This window comes from Aotus nancymaae, unplaced genomic scaffold (genome assembly GCF_030222135.1).
Source record: "Aotus nancymaae isolate 86718 unplaced genomic scaffold, 86718_ANA_hifiasm-v0.15.2.pri h1tg000006l, whole genome shotgun sequence".
Classification (NCBI taxonomy): domain Eukaryota; kingdom Metazoa; phylum Chordata; class Mammalia; order Primates; family Aotidae; genus Aotus; species Aotus nancymaae.
This window is the reverse complement of record NW_026988417.1, coordinates 9,678,365-9,695,926: the sequence shown is the minus strand read 5'-3', so window position 1 is coordinate 9,695,926 and position 17,562 is coordinate 9,678,365. Positions and strand designations below refer to the sequence as shown.

At 40.0% G+C, this 17,562-nt stretch overlaps 1 long non-coding RNA gene across 1 annotated transcript; it reads right to left on the bottom strand.

Annotated features, from left to right (window-relative positions):
* Positions 1–4,984: 4,984 nt before the first annotated feature.
* LOC135269664 (uncharacterized) lies at positions 4,985–10,986 on the bottom strand. Its single transcript, XR_010337909.1, has 3 exons — positions 10,616–10,986; positions 7,847–7,961; positions 4,985–5,215 (listed from the first exon to the last, which is right to left on the bottom strand). It is a non-coding gene; the product is annotated as an uncharacterized LOC135269664 (long non-coding RNA).
* Between the last annotated feature and the right edge of the window lie 6,576 nt (positions 10,987–17,562).

Genomic DNA, 17,562 nt, shown 5'->3' with positions numbered 1-17,562 from the left:
GGAAGGGATCTAAGCTGAGATCTGAGCTTTCTGATTTGGGGACACTAGGGTTTGAGGAAGAAAGAGATAGCACTCAAGGTAGTAACTAAAGAGAGCCTAATGAAGAGACTATCACCTGGGCGCAGTGGCTTATGTCTGTAATCCCAACACTTGGGGAGGCCAAGGCGGACGGATCACTTGAGGACAGGAGTTTGAGACCATCCCGGTAAACATGGTGAAACCCCATCTCTACTAAAAATATGAAAATTATCCAGGAGTGGTGCCACAAGCCTGTAGTACCTGCTACTTGGGAGGCTGAGGCAGGAGAATCTCTTGAACCCAGAAAGCAGAGGTTGCAATGAGCTGAGATCATGCATGGTTAGGGAAACCAACTCCAGATGAGAAAGCAGCCAAGGACTGGCAGCAGCAGAAAGGAGAGGAGCCTTTACCAGGACCTGGCAGAAAGCCTGATTCCAGGAGCCATGGCCTCAAGTGAAGGCACACATTCACTGGTGAGGATGAGGAGGTTGCTCTGAATCTGTTCTGGGGAAGTCACTGGGGAAGGTCCTCAGGAATATTGAGTGAGCAATTTCTGGTTCTTCCTCTTCTAGGCAAATAGTGGAGTCCTTCTTCCTGGCCCCTTCATTGTTATGTGGGTCCATGCCATTAGTTCCAGCTACAGGATGTGAGTGGATATGATGTGGGCAACTTCCACTCATAGAAATCAGTGATAGGATTGGGGACCTTTAGTGATCTCTTTCCCTCTGCATAGGGACAAGGCACCTTCTGGATCACAGGTACTTTATAAACCTAGGCATTAGAGTAAGGGCGCTTGGAACAGAGACCTGAGATGCCCTTCAGTAGGCATGGAGTAGAAGCAAAAAAGTAAGCCTTTGCTACTTTAAGCCACTTAAATTCTTTTTAACCATAGTGCAATAGCTGTCATGATCGATAGACATTTAAACTAAGACTTGAAGAATAAGAATGAGCAGTGGGGTAGATTTTACTAAGTTAGAAATGGAAAATGAGAAAGCATCTTGACTGAGAATTGCACTCAAAATGTGTTTGATAAGTGGCTAAAAACCAAATAATGATAACAATAGAAACATACAACCAAAACACATATGTTCTGGCCATTGATTTGTCAGTCACTAACTGGCCCCAGGCAAAAGATATGAGCTCTTAGATTGCAGTTACAACATTTGTGAAGTGCAGGAACAAAGGCAAAGGATCATGTGCGACACGAGGGACTTGGCTTCAAACGCATACGCACCTGGGGTCAAGTTCTAGCTCTGCTGCTTACTATTTTGTGACAGCTGAAGTCTCAAAGCTTCAATGTCCTCATCTGTACTGAGGGTGCCTGTATTTTTTGTAAGGATTAACTGAAATGGTATGTGTGCATACTTTAGCCCAATGCCATGCATTTAGCATTCACCCTCATCATCATCAACAATAATATCTTCAGCACTGAGAATCTATGATAGGTTTCATTCAGCACTGATTACAGGTAATTGAACAGATTTTTTTTTAAGTTTTCTGTTTGTTTGTTAAATTCAGGACATAAAGTCCAGGCGCATATCTTGTTCGAGGATATGCACTGTGAGACAAGAAATCTGAAGCTAGAGTTTCAGGCTCCTATCACTTTTGTAGCCATAAGACTGTAATGGTTAATACTGTCAACTTGATTAGATTGATGGATGCAAAGTATTGATCCTGGGTGTGTCTGTGAGAGTGTTGCCAAAGGAGAGTATCATTTGAGTCAGGGGGCTGGGAAAGGCAGACATACCTTTAATCTGGATGGGCACCATCTAATCAGCTGTGAGCACAGCCAGGATATAAAGCAGGCAGAAAAACGTAAAGAGGCAAGACTGGTTTAGCCTCCCAGCCTACATCTTTCTCTTGTGCTGAATGCTTCCTGCCCTCGAACACTGGACTCCAAGTTCTTCTTTATAAACCTTGGCATTGGAGCAAGGGTGCTTAGAACAGAGTCCAGAGATGCCTTTCAATGGGCACAGGGTAGAAGCTGGGAGCTCGGACTGGCTTCCTTGCTCCTCAGCTTGCATATGGCCTTTGCGGGACCTTGTGATCATGAGTTAATACTACTTAACTCCTCTTCATATATATATGACTGCATAGTATTAATGATGGTTGGGATATATATATAGTGAAATAGCTTTCATGACTGATAGATATGTAAACTGAGACTTGAATAAGAATGAGCTGTGGGATAGAGTTTACTAAGTTAAAAATGGTAAATGCGAAAACATCTTGACTGAGAATTGCACTGAAAATGTATAACAATAGAATCAAACAGACAAAACACATATGTTCTGGCCATTGATTTGGTTAGGATGATTAGGATATATTTATCCTATTAGTTCTGTGCCTCTAGAGAAGCTTGACTAATACAAAGACTAATGACAAGAAAAAGCTCCTATCTTTTTAAATTGGTTGGTTAGAACACTGCCACTTAGGCCAATTCCGTTTGTGGATGTTCATTAGTATCTCATGGCAAAGTTGACATTTGCCAACAACACTGCACCAACATTTGACCTTAGCCAATGCTTATATAAAGGCCACTTGTTAATAATAGCCAGTCTGACTGGTGTGAGAGGGTTATTCACTCTCTGGCTTTGAATATATTTAAGAAGCTTCATTTTCCTTGCTCTCTTTGTCTGCGCATTGTCAATTGTCTGTTACCTAAGTGTTAACAGGTTTCTGGGAATCAATAGATGCTTTGCAAAAGCATTTTCTAGACCTCAAGGACCGGTAGCTCTTATAATTTGTTTCTTTGCTTATGCTGTTCCTTTTCTTCTCACTTGCACCTCACCAGATAGCTAGTGGCATTTAAACTAATGCTGGTTATTGGGAATAACTTACCACTTTCAAAGGATATAATAATGCTGCAAAACATTACGTATTTCTTTCTTGCTTATTTATACAACAAATATATCTTCCGTGTCTACTGCCGGTAGAGCCCCAAGAGTCAGGAAAACTAGAAACACTCCTTTAAAACCATCACCTTCACGGAGCCCATAATTATTTAGGAGAGCAACAGAGGTCAATAAAGAGAGAATTGCAACATGGTGTAATAAAGAAATATCTTTATCTGTCTGTGAAGACATTATGGGATTACAAAAGAGTGGGACCATATCCAAGAGGTAGGAAAATGATCTTGGAAGCCTTCCACAAAAAACTATATTAGAACTGAACCGCAGAGCATAAATCTGGGTTTGGGAGCAGATGGGAGGATACAGATCCCTTAATGTACCCTCATCCATCTAATCAATATTGGCTTGGCACCTTCTCTGTGCCATATGCTATACAAGGTGTCAAAAAGATGACTTTGAATAAGAGGATCCACCTTCTTCCCAGCCCTCGAAGATCCTATTGCTTAGTAGTCAAGTGTTAGGGTATGATAACAAAAGTCACACTCAGAACACATAGCAGTATTGGATGTGGGCAGTGTGGGCTTGGGAGTGCAGCTCAAGCAGCCCTGCATGGGCTCCAAGTGTCTCAGATGCCGGGCGAGGAGTGAGAAGAGAAGAAGACAGCAGCACTCACCTCAGATCCCAGAAGTTCTCCTTCGTCAGGCCAGGAAAACCAGGAGACAAAGAAACCAAACACCTTGTTTTCATTCATTTCAACAAATACTTAAACAGCATCTTGACATGGTTTGGATCTGTGTCCCCACCAAAATCTCATGTTCAAATGTAATTCCTAATTTTGGAAGTGGGGTCTGGTGGGAGTTTATTGAGTCATGGGAACAGGTTTCTCATGAATGGTTTAGCACCATCCTCTTGGTACTGTTGTCACAATAGTAAGTGAATTCTCATGAGATCTGGTGGAATTAAAGCATATAGCACCTCCCCCATCTCTCCCTCTTGCTCCTGTTCTGGCCATGTGAAGTATCTGCCCCCTCTTCACCTTCCACCATGATTTTAAGTTTCCTGACACCTCACCAGAAGCTGAGCAGATGTCAGCATCATGCTTCCTATACGGCCTGTGGAACCATGAGCCAGTTAAACCTCTTTTCTCTATAAATCATCCAGTCTCAGGTACTTGTTGGTAGCAATGCAATAATGGACGAATACACACCCAAGCACTGATAAGACAATTATGAGACAATCGTACGCTGTGTCCTTAAGGATCTTGCTTCTCAGTAGAGGAGGAATTTACATATCAAGCTCAGTTCCAGGAAGTTTTCATAGCAATAGAAACAACATGAGGCCTTCATTCCTCCTTTCACAAGAAAATGGTTCCGACCAAGGTAGAGTGAATGGTATAAGAGAAGACCAGAGCAGAACAGGTGTAAGTCTTTGGGTCTGGTGATGTTTCATCCAGTAGATAAAAGGCAAATCTACTGAAAGGAAGGGAGGGAATAAAACGATGATCAAAATGATTGCAAAAATACTGTAATTCAAAATCGACTATGAAGTAGAAACATGTCATTTGCATAGGCTTCTAATGAACTCTATTCACTGTGCAGAGATCTGCAAAGATGGTTCAGCACACACGTTCAGGTAAAAAGCACCCTCTGAAATATGTTACTACTTTTATCTGACTCAGCAGTGGAAATCTAGGATTATCTCTCAGAGAAAAGAGATTGTCCTTGTCTCCCTACAGCAAAATGGTGTTTTTGGAATGAAGGAAAACTATCAAGGGGCTAATTAAAAAGAGTTACTGAAGACAGGGTGCAAATCCAAGAGCTGAACAGTCGGAATTTGGGAAGGTGCTTTGCCTCCGCAATGTCTTCATAAACAGAAATGGGCAGTGTGCCTCTCAGAAAGTTAAAGAGTTAGCTTCTTTAAAGAACAGATAGCAGAGGCCTACAGAATTCCACTTTCTACACAAAAAGTCACCTATATATAAAAAATAAAGTGATTTGATATTGTCCTTGAAAACCAACTAGATTCCTTTGCAAAATAATCTAGTTTTAAATTAGGCCAGAATAGCAAGATAAAGTTCCAAATGCAGACGATTTTTAAATAGTTTATTTCAACAAATACTTATGTCTCTTGTGGGAAACTAATACAAATATGGTGACGAGTTCCTATTCTCACCAAGTTTTCTCATTAAATAGAATCAGTTCCTGTTATTTAATGATGACTCTTGAACCTGGTACAGCTCTAGGTTTGCTGGATACACAGACAAGGGACACCCAGGTCTTCTCTGCAAAGGATATCACCTTACAAGAAGATGGGAGCACAGCAGTTGTAATATGATGTGGTGAGGTCTGCAATAGAAATATACACACAATGTTAGGATTGCAGAAGAGAGTCAACCAAGTCATTTTGTGGAGGGGGAGTAGGAGACATCAAGAAGGACCTTGTAAAGTAAGGGAAGTTGCAAAGGAGGAGAAGAAGTAAAACACGTAGGAAGAGGTAGAGCAGCAGAGAGAGAAGCCTTTTGACCTTAGGAGACAGCATCAGCAGACACTGAGAAGCCAGAGGCATACACTCCAACCAGCTGGTCAGAGATCGCGGAGCACAGAGCACTAGTTGATGTGTGTTGAAAGACAAGACGGAATAGGTAGAAAGACACCACTCCAGTGGAATCTGATGTACCCTGCTAAGATGTGTGGGCTTTTCCTGTCAGCAATGGGGTGACATTGAAGGGTATGAAACAAGGAATTCAAGTGATCAAGATTGAAGGGAACAAGGCTGACAACAGAGCCTGGCTGTGGGTGTAAGAGCCCTGGGTAAAGGTGGGCTCTGTTGCCTACAGTTGACTTATCTCGTCATCTCTCTAACCTCCAGTTTTCTCTTCTGCAAAATAGACATCATCATACTTACCATAGTATTTACTACAATGACTCAGTTAGAAAAGACAAGGAATGTTCAATTAAATAAGGTAGAGGAAGCCCTTCCAGCATGAACAGTACAGAGTAAGGACCAAGTCAGTATTGGGAGGGTTGTGTGACGTGGGATGTGTGACATGATGAGATTTGAGATGGCATTCAAATTAACATTTTTAATACACATAATGATACATTCATTATATACTGGAAAAATTATGATTTCATATGAAACTGATGTTTTCATTTGTATTATTGTTTAGCAAAATTTTAGCTAAGTTTGAAAAGATCAGTCTATTTTTTGCTGCATGAATAATAATGGAGTTGCTATAGACATATGATGAACACAGCAGAAGAAATTCTGAGGTGGTTTGAAAATGTAGGAAGTTTGGAAAACCAAACTACCAAGGGTAGCTTTCAATAAGGCTGTTGAGAGTGATACCGATGGGAGAAGATGGGATTTGAAGCAGGTCCATAATTGCATGATGTGAAGGAGAGGTAGATTTGCAAAATACTTAGTAGGGCAGTCACAAGGAGTGGTGATTATTTGAATGGAGAAGAAAGAGAGAAAGCATTTGATGAGTGAGAAACTGAGTCTGATAACTGTCCATTTGGACAGTGGGAACCCAAAGCCATTTAGCCACTTAGAGAATACAGGGAAAATTGTGTTTAGATGCAAACACTCCTCCTGTGTCTGCCCTGCCTATTGGATATTAATGTAACAAGTCAGATGTATAGGCTTAGAGTTCACAAAGGTGATATGTGAAAAACGAAAGATAAATATCTGCGAATTTGATTTTGTGGGTTTTTGTTTGTTTGAGACAGAGTTTCCCTCTTGTCCAGGCTAGATTGTAATTTGTATGATCTTGGCTCACTGCAATCTCCACCTCCCAGGTTCAAATGATTCTCCTGCCTCAGCCTCCTGAGTAGCTGGGATTACAGATGCCCACCACCATGCCCAGAAAATAATTTTTGTATTTCCAGTAGAGACAGGGTTTTACCACGTTGGCCAGACAGGTCTTGAACTCCTGACCTCAGGAGATCTGCCTTTCTCGGTCTCCCAAAGTGCTGGGATTACTGGTGTCAGCCATTGCACCCAGACTTGTGGGGTTTTTTTCAGCAAATGTTTATTTAGCACTTACTATGTACATTGTCATGCTAGACAACGAATATACAATTTTAAGCTACACAGATATAAGTCTATCTTCGTAGAACCTAGAGTTTGAAGAGGAAAAATTCTAAACAAATAACCACATGAAATTGTATAATTTAACATCATAACTAGTGTTATGAAGGAAAATGGTGATAAGATATAAAATTGAGGGTATGTAAGGTCTAGGGAAAGCTTCTCTGATGCGGAAACTCTCCAATAAAACTCAATGGTGAAAACCAGAGAGTTGGGTAAGGAGTGTTTGGCATGTAGGTTGGGGTTGAAACTGAGAATAGCCATGAGAACCTGTGATAAAAATAAGTAAAATAAATTAAAAGTAAATTCTGAAAATTACAGGCCTGTGAGGAAGCTAAGAGAATCCTGCAAGGTGTGGGTCTCAGAGAGGCACAAGAGAGGGTAGGCTCCTAGAGTAGCTGAGAGCTTGGAGGAGGAGGGAAAAAGTCACCTTGTCAAATGCTGGCAAAAATTGCCCCTGAAGCAGGACCAGCTTAGCAGAGTGGCTCACACCTATTAACTCAGCACTTTGGGAGGTCAAGGCAGACAGTTCCCTTGAGGCCAGGAGTTCTAGACCAGCCTAGCCAACATGGTAGAACCCTGTCTTTACTTAAAATACAAGAATTAGCTGCTGGGCATGGTGGCACATAACTGTAGTCCTGGCTACATGGGAGGCTGAGGCACAAGAATCACTTGAGCTGGGGAGGCAGAGATTGCAGTGAGATGAGATAGCACCACTGCACTCCAGCCTGGGTGACAGAGTGAGACCCTGTTTCAAAACAACAACAACAACAACAACAACAACAAAACAAAAACAAAAAGAAAAAAAAGGCCAGTTTTGACTTGGAAGAGATTTCCCCAAATAATATTGATTCAGAGGAGAACGATGGAGGTTGTTCTCATACCTTCAGCCCTCCCATCATGGGGGCCAGGAGAGGATGTGGGGACCTGCTGGTAGTTGTTAATTGCCATGTGACCATGGATGCCTTGTGATTCTTCTCTGAATCTCAACTTTTTAATCTGGAAAATAAAGTCAAAATATCATTTTTTAAAAAATGTCAGGCACTGGATAAGCGCTAAAGAAATAAAACGATATAAATGGACAGATGCAAAAGAAAGTAAATTCAGATATGATTGGTACTCGTAACTTCAAAAATGTCAATAAATGTGAATTTCCTTTTTCTACCCTGTCATATGTATATAGCACAACTCAAATTATCATCTTAGGTGGAAAAAAGAAAGAAAATGTGGAAAAACAAATGAACAAACAACAAGAACAAAACTCCCTTTGATCTCCAAGTGAGTAACAGACATTTCCCTTTCTGGGCTCCCACAGCAGTTCATAAACACCTGTCTTGTCATACTAATCACATTGGATAATAATTGTTGTTAATGCACCTGTTTTTTTCTCAAACATAAGATTTATTTTCCTAGATATGCTGTTTGATTTGTGTTTGCAGTTCTAGTGCCAATCGCTAGAAATGCGCAATTTTCAATCTTGATGTAAAGCTACAATATGTAATTAGAGTAAATTAGTGATCCCCATGGAAATGGTATTATTTCATACATTTTACCTTGATAACCTGATATAGCTCAGATAAATGATATGATTTGCCTATGGTCTTCCAGCTCATTTATAGCAGAACTGGAATTCCAACCCCGTGCCCTTTGAGTTTAAATAGATGCCATTTTAATACCAGCATTCTGAGAAGTGAGAACATGAAAGAAAGACCAGCAGACAGAAAGTGGTGTGGGTCTCTAGAAACCAGAAGAGAGGAGTAAGTGAGCACAGAACGATTCTGCCCCTGCCCATCTCATTCTCTGCATTTCCAAAGCAGAGAAAGTGTGCACACAATTCAGAATTTCCTCCATAGCTATTACACACAAATAAATAGTGTAGTAATTAAAATATGAACTGCAAAATACCAGGGTAATCATTATCTCTGGTGATGGAAAGAGAAAATCAGATTGTAGGTGGAGACTTTAGCTGTCTGTAATGATTCGTTGTTGTTTTTCTAAGAGCTGAAATACGATGAAATGATAGCATTTGTTAAATTTACGTGGTGAGTACACAGGTGTTGTATTCCAAACTTTCCTAAATATTTGAACTATTTTAGTTTATTTATTTTTTTTTTTTTAAGACATGAAGTGTCTCTCCATTCTTTCCTCAGCACACAGGAATCAGGCGCCCTCACAAGCTCACACAGCAGAAAACAGCAAGAACAAAATGACTGTCAACCAAGATCAAAGGGCAAAGTGAGGGGCGGCAGGATCCCAGCAGGAAGGGCAATGGAGTCTAGAAGAGAGTGAAATTCTTAGGAGAAGAGTTGAATTTTAAGGTAGAGATCTTCTGAGGGGCAAAAGGAAGGTATACTCTTGGGAAGCTCCAGAACTTTAGAAAAAACAATGGCCAGTCTTTGGGAGCTGTATCTGCACCTTTGAGATTGCTCTGCTTTCCAGAGGCAGTGGGCTAAAACCATCCTACTGTTCAGGAATCAATATTTATGGGAAGAGTCTTTCTTCTTCAATAGAAAAATTTAAATGCTCCCCAGAAAAACAACCAGAAACTTTCCTTTCCCCTCTGTGAAAGCCTGATCATTCTTTGATAAAACTTCTCTAGGCGAAGAGAACAAAATCTTCCCCATTTCCATTGCATAATAATGATAGTAATATTAACAACAATGTGTCAACGCAAATTATTTCCTAAGACTTAGAAAGCAATAAAAATGAGGAGACACAGCACATTGCCTCTGAAAGTATAACGCCCATAGCTTTTAGCATGTATCAGTTGTGTGTTCACACTAGATAATATACATTTTTAGACTTTAAGAATTGACACTCTTTCCTCCTTTATGCCAGAAAAATACATGATATTGACTCAATGCTGTCACCTTGTGGTCATATGTCATAAGTCAGCTGAACTGGAGGATTTTTTTCTCCTTCTTAGGTGAAGTTGTGATTTCCCAGAGCAGAAGTGGTAATTAACATTTGTTGAGAAAGCCCTTTATTTTGTGTAATGAGATATCAAGTATTTTCATTAATTTTCACTATGCAATGAAACGTCACCTTATTTTCTAGTCTTGTGGGGAATAGGGAACGGGTTGAAAGAGGCTAGAAATCTAGCAGAATGTCTTGAAACTGGCACAGTAGAGGTGAAATTTTAGACTCAGAACTTCTGATATACATCCTTCTCTCTTCTCAGTGCACAGCATACCCTCAGGAAAATGTGTCTATCTGTCTTATGTGACAACAAGCTAGTAAACTGTCATTTATATTTATGGAAATCAGATAGATATTTTAAATATCAGATAGATGTTTAAAACTCACTCACTCATTCATTCATAAAACATGTATTTGGCATCAACTACATGCTGCCAGAGCATTTTATTAGATCATGCTACAAACGGAAACTAATCACATAATATCAGCTCTTTGGGAACTATCAGCCTAGAAAAGATGACCACATGCAGAACTAAGACATCCTAAGCAGCAGCAAAGAAACCATCATGGCCACTGTGCAAATTTCACACTATAAAAATGATCTCTTGAAAATAATTGAGCACTGAATTTAAATTCTCTGTGCAGCAGCCTCCGTTCTCTAATTTGATGTGTGAAATGCTGGTAAAATGTGCAGATGTGTCCCTTGCCCAAACCATTTGGGCATTTCAACTTACTTTGTTGTGGAGCTGCATTAGTCAGGTTAATTAATGCTAACAGTGGCTTCATGCAATAAAAGTTTGTTTTTCACTTGTATCACAGTTTGATGTGGGTTCAACAGCTGTTTTTTATCTTGTACCTTGTTCCATCTTCAATCTCCATCTGGAAGGCATGACCCCCAAGGTTGCTGCAAAAGGGAGAGGAAAGAATCGGGGAGGCATGCCAGGATTAACAGGCATTTTGGTTTTCAGGCCATTGACTGGAATTCGTCACATGACCCCATCTAATGGCAAGGGAGGCAGAAGAACAAGGGGAGTGCCACCAGGTACAGGGAACTTAATTGTCTATGAACCAGGGACAAAATCAACATAAGTGACAGGTTGCCAATGTGTTTGCATTTTCTGAAAATGTGGCCAAAATATATTATGAAAGTCAACAAATAAAAAGAAATGGAATAGTTCAACCATTGTGGAAGACAGTATGGTGATTCCTCAAGGATCTAGAACTAGAAATACCATTTGACCCAGCAATCCCATTACTGGTGATATGCCCAAAGGATTATAAAACATTCAATTATAAAGACACATGTATACATATGTTTATAGAAATGCTGTTTACAATAGCAAAGACTTGGAACCAACCCAAATGCCCATCAATGAAATGGGGCACATATACACCATGGAATACTATGCAGCCATAAAAAAGGATGAGTTCCTGTCCCTTGCAGGGACATGGATGAAGCTGGAAACCATCATTCTCAGCAAACTGACACAAGAAGAGAAAACCAAACACCACATGTTCTCACTCATAAGTGGGTGTTGAACAATGAGAACAACACGTGGACACAGGGAGGGAAACATCACATACCAGGGCCTGCCGGGGTTGGGGGTGGATAGAGGAAGGATAGCAGGGGGTGGGGGGATTTGGGAGGGATAAAATTAGGAGAAATACTTAATGTAGTGATGGAGTGGGGGATGGATGCAGCAAACCACCATGGCACATGTATACCTATGTAACAGTCCTGCATGATCTGCACATGTACCCCAGAATTTAAAGTATAGTGATTAAAAAAAAAGGAATAATGTCTTACTTGGAAAAAACTGGTTGTGAGTGGTAAGTATCCATTTTCACAAGAAATATGAATTCTTCCTTTCACATTGCACATTGTGCCATGCCTCGTTATAATTGTATTCACTGGTATGTCACACTTAATTGTGCCTACTTGTTTGTGGCAATATGAAGATGGCAAGATTATTTTTAATTGGCACCTTGTCATACTTGTTGAAGGAAGACAGAGATAGAGAGAGCACCAGAGAGAGAGAAAGATCTGTGTATGAAATCACACCCACAAATTTATCAGCAGTGCAAAATTATCATTGATCTGATTATTTAATTATATAAGTGATTTCATCTAAAGCCAGGTAGCTTGGCTTGCCTTCACTTTCTCCAAAACCCACATGAGTCTGAAGTCTTCTCTACCTCAAAACAAAAGAAAGCCAGTTGGAATTAAATAACTATCAAGCCTAGGATGAAATATGGCAAGACCCCATTTGGAGGAGGATCAGGTCTAAGTGATACTGTGAGAGTCAGGGAAAGATGACCCCAGGGCAGAGCGTTTCTGAGGACCCAAGAAAAGTCACCTCTTGGGCAGCTCCAAAAGTTGCCAGCAAAGCCCACCATGCCTCATGCTGTACATTCTTCTGGACCCCAGCTAACCATGAGCATGATTTGCTTGCTTTTGATTTTTAGGGTTGAGAGTGGAGCTTTCTAGCAGCTGCTGAGGCCATCCTGCCATACCAAGATTAAGAGCATAGTAGAGGGCTTATATAACCTAACATTTAGAAAATCAAACAAACGACATTGTAGTATGTTGTGTACGTGCTTTCAAGATCTAAAAGTGCTTTCCTTCATGGAGTACTCACCACAGGGATTCTAGGTAAGCTAAAATAGATATACTAAGCCCGACTTTACAGACATGGAAGATTAGCATTCGGAAAGTTGTTGAAAGCAGTATAAATGGGTGAGCCAGTTATAGAACCTGGTCAACTAACAACCCCTTTCACTCTGGCTTAACTGTGGTTTTAAAATATGTTAAAAAGAACAGTGATTTTTTTTAAAACTTGGTATAGGATTCTGAACATTAGTTTTCAATGTATATAAATCTCAGAGACTAGAAATTAATTGGTCCTTGAAGTGGTAAGTCATCTCACCAATAGAAACATCTTGGGTAGGTGTTTTTAACAGAGAAGGAGAAACATGAATGGGGTCAGGAAGGAGGGTTTCGAAAGTCTCAAATTCTGATTTGATTACTATACTGATTATTTTTGTTCAGGTTTTCTCTTCTTAATTTTTCTACTCTATTCAGTTCACTATCAATAGAAACATAAATAACAGTTCTTTTGGCATATAAATGCAAGTCAGATGATGCACCTTTTATTATTGTGTGGTACACACAGATCTACATGCCATTACCTTAGCCTCCTGCTCCAGCAACAAAATACTATAGATTGGGTAGCTCATACAATAGAAATTTATTTCTCGCAGCTCTGAAGACTGGAAATTCTAAAATCAAGGTGTAGGCAGATTTAGTGTCCAGTGAGGGCTCAATTCCTGGTTCATAGAAGGCACATTTTCCCTGAGTCCTCACATGATAGAAGGAATGAATGAACTCTCTAAAGTCTCTTTATAAGGGTACTAATCCCATTCATTCGGGCTTTACCCTCATGACTTAATCACTGCCGAGAGGCATCCCCAGTTAATACCACATTGGAGATTAGGTTTCAACATATAAATTTTGAAAGGACACAAACATTCAGACCACAGCAGCCATTGTGTATATAACCTACATCCTCCATCTGTTATATGAGTAAATATAGGTTGTAAAGTGAAATGTTTGGTAGGTATGTGTTAACACTGTTTCAAAAATACTGTTTTACTCAGTTCATGAATGCAACTCATGAAATCTCTAAAAGCATAGTTGTCATCACCCTAACTGTGCTTAGAAACATGCCCTTATGTAAAAAATACAGCTAGAAAGCAAATGGTGCTTGTTGTAGAATGCACCCTGGCCAAGTTGTAAAGAACTGTGTCTGCTGCTGCTATTGCTAAACCTTACAAGTTTTCAAATATTCCTCAGAGCATTGGCTATTCATTGTTCACAGAGGCAGCGCCTGAAATTATCCGGGATTGGCTCACTGGCCATTGGCAATACTGGAGCATGTCTAATCCAGATTGTACCTTGGGATATGCTCACATTTAGGGGATGTCGATTTCCAGAAAAACACCTATTATGCAAAGAGCTGCCTGATGTCAACACTAAGCCCATATTAGTCTGAATAATATAACAAGACTAAAATTTGAAGTGCTTTAAATACAGCAAAGGTTTATGCATACCCATGTGAAGTCTGCTACAGGTTGGACAGCACTCTGCCAACCTCACCTTGGGGGCCACATGCTTCACATGGCAGAACATAAAACAGAGAAGAGAGAGCAGGAGAAAGGAACACTGGCTCTTTAATGCCTTAGCCAGGAGGTGACACGTGACATGTCCCCAACATTCCATTAGCTGGAGTTAGTTCAACAGTTTCAACCATCTGCAAGAGAAATCAGGAAATGTAGGGGAGCATGTGGAATATTTGCTAAATAACTTGCCACATTAACTGTCTGACTTTGCCCAAGTAACTCAGCCTTCCTGTGCCCCAATACATGTAGTATTGGCTCTAATTTTATAGCCAAAACTAGCATATTTTATATCTTGAAGGATTATTACGAGAATTCACACGCTCAACATGGTATCTCAGATAGTGTTGGTTCAATAAGCACTAACTGACATCTTTTCTGGAGCAAGCACAGACCATCTTGACATAACAGTGAGTATGCTAGCAAGATCCTTGTCCTCATGTTGCCTAGAATTTGCTACTCAAAATGGGGTCCTTGGTCTGATAGCATCAGCGTTACCTGAATCTTGGAAGAATTATAGAATTTCTGGCCCCATCCCAACCGACTGGATCAGAATCTGCAGATGCCTGGATGGCCTGCATGCAGATGAGAGTGTGAGAAACACTGACTAGAACACTGCTCCTTCATTTCCCCCTTCATCTGGTGAACTGTTTTCTTTCCCAAGAACACCTGCCCTGATGACCTCACCAACTCCACCCCCATCCACAGTTAGGGATTAGATGTTGCCATGACATTGCTATTGCTCTTAGAAAATGAAAGGAAATATAAATGCTTATGGTCCAGTGGGGAAGACAGCATCTTTATGTTATTAGAGGAAGCAGTGCCATAGGCAGTAATTAATGGTAATGTGAACCAGAGGCATAACAGGGAAGGCGTAAGCAGGGAGGAAGAAGTTGGGGACTGAAAGACAGTGTCCTTGCACTGTGCACACAGGACAAAACCGCAAAATCCAGGGTTGAAGGGAAGTGAACAAGATTCTGTTGCTGTCCAGTTCAGTTAAGAACTTGTTCAGCACTAGTCTCTCCAAAGTAGAATACCTGCTTGCTATGGCTTTTTGTTCCTAGTTTACTGTATTGCTGGGACTGAGAGCAAGGCTTCCCAGGGCCTTGTGCATAATAAGCCTGTGATTTCAAGTCTCAGTGGAGTTTGAGAGGCACCCGCTTATTGTGCATGCAAATTACTGAGAATCCCATTAAAAAGCAAATTCTGAGTCAGTGTGTCTGAAGATGTCGATGCTGCTGTTCCAGGGACCACACTTGCAAATCTTAAAGTTCTTTATTAAAACAGAATAAGCAACAGCTTTCGGGGAAAGTAGCTTACAGCCTTGCTATTCAAACATTTTTACATATTTCTATAAACTGACACAAAAAGCAATCATATCCTTAACTTGGCGATTTACCCTTTTGAGCCTAATATACTAAAAAATAAATTTCTTAATTTTCCCTTAAACACTAGAGAGCAAATAGTGCATCTGATTACAGGGTTGCCCATCAGCATCTCAGCAACTCAGATAAGGCTGATCCTAAGACAGCTATACCTCACCCCTCTACAGCCCTCCTCTCCAATGCCATCTTTGAGGATTTGGCCCTTAAAGCTCTTAATTAGGTAATTTGAACCATGGACATCTACAACCTAAGAATTCTGAATAGTACTTTGTAATGACCTCCTATAACTAGCCATTGTGTGGGTGGGCCCTTGGAGATCTCTAAGCTGGTCCCCTGGTTTAAAAATCACTTGGGATACTGGGCAGGTGCTTCAGGGCTACGCAGGTGGCACTGGAGTCTCCATCCCCCACCCACATTCCAGACAGAACAGCTTCAATTTTACCTATTACTTTGGCTCTTGTTTTTAATTTGTCTGCAAATGTTTTGAGTAAAAGAAGCAATTTGACCTTTTGGTGTATTCCTAATTTATCCTATCATCTTACCCCAGTTAGAATGACTATTATCAAAAAGGCAAAACATAGCAGATGTTGGCAAGGATGCAGACAAAAGGGACTTTATACACTGTTGTTGGGGGGAATGTAAATTCATACATTCATTATGGGAAACGTTAGAGATTTTTCAAGAAACTGAAAATAGAACTACCATACAATCTAGCAATCTCATTACCAAGTATTTATCCAAAGGAAAGGAAATTATATAGGAAAGGGATACCTGCAACTCTAAGTTTATTGCAGCACTGTTCACAATAGGAAAGTTAAGAAATCAACCTAAACTTCCATGAATGGATGAGTGAAGAAAATGTGGTGTATATGTATATAATGAACAGTATTCAGCCATAAAAAGAATGAAATCCTGACATTTGCAGCAACATAAATGGAACTGCAGGTCATTATGATAAGTGAAATAATCCAAACAAAGAAAAATACCACATGTTCTCACTCATATGTGGGAGCTAAAACAGCTAATTTCATAGAGGTAGAGAGATCAGTGATGGTCACCAGAGGCTGGAAAGTTGTGTGTGTGAAACAGGTGGGTGGGGACGGGGAATAAAGAGAGATTGGTTAATTGGTACAAACAGATGGAAGGGATACATTCTAATGTTTGATAGTAGAGTAGGGTGACTTTGGTTAGTGACATGTTGTACATTTTAAAATACATAGAAAGGGTCAGGTGTGGTGGCTCATGTCTGTAATCCCAAAACTTCGGGAGGCCAAGACGGGCAGATTACCTGAGGTCAGGAGTTTGAGACCAACCTGACCAACATGGTGAAACCCCACCACTACTAAAAAGACAAAATTAGCCAGGTGTGGTGGTGCATGTCTCTAATCCCAGCTACTTGGGAGGCTGAGGCAGGAGAATTGCTTGAACCCAGCAGGCAGAGGTTGCAGTGAGCTGAGATCACACCACATCACTCCAGCCTGGGCAACAAGAGCAAAACTCCATCTCAAAAATATACATATATATATATGTATATGTGTGTGTGTGTGTGTGTGTGTGTGTGTGTGTGTGTATGCATGTGTATATATATGTGAGAGGACTTGAAATGGTCCCAACATATAGAACTGGTAAACACTCAAGGTGATAGATACCCTAACTACTCTCACTTGCTCATTACACATTGTATGTATGTAACAAAACATCACATGTACCCTATAAATATGTACAAATGTTATGTATCAAAAAAACTTTAAAAAATTAAAAAAAATACTGGATGAGTCAATTCATTTCGTCTAGCTTCAATATTATACAAATCCCCATCTTTTAAAGGATTATGTATTATATTTAGCAGGAAAAAGTGTTCTTCTTTCCAGTCGATATTTATTTTGGTAAAAATTTCACTAGGAAAGCCATAGAAAAGTATAATTTAGAACTCAGGCTTCTCAAATAAAATGAGAGAAGATCATTATTATCAGTTGTATTTGCTAGTAATTTACACAAATGCTTTCTAAAACTGGATGTTATCCATATATTCAATGACAGTAAGAACTAAGACTTGTAAAAAAGCTAAAAATAGCAATAATAAATATTTAAACGAAGCATTTTTAAAAGCAAAATAAATT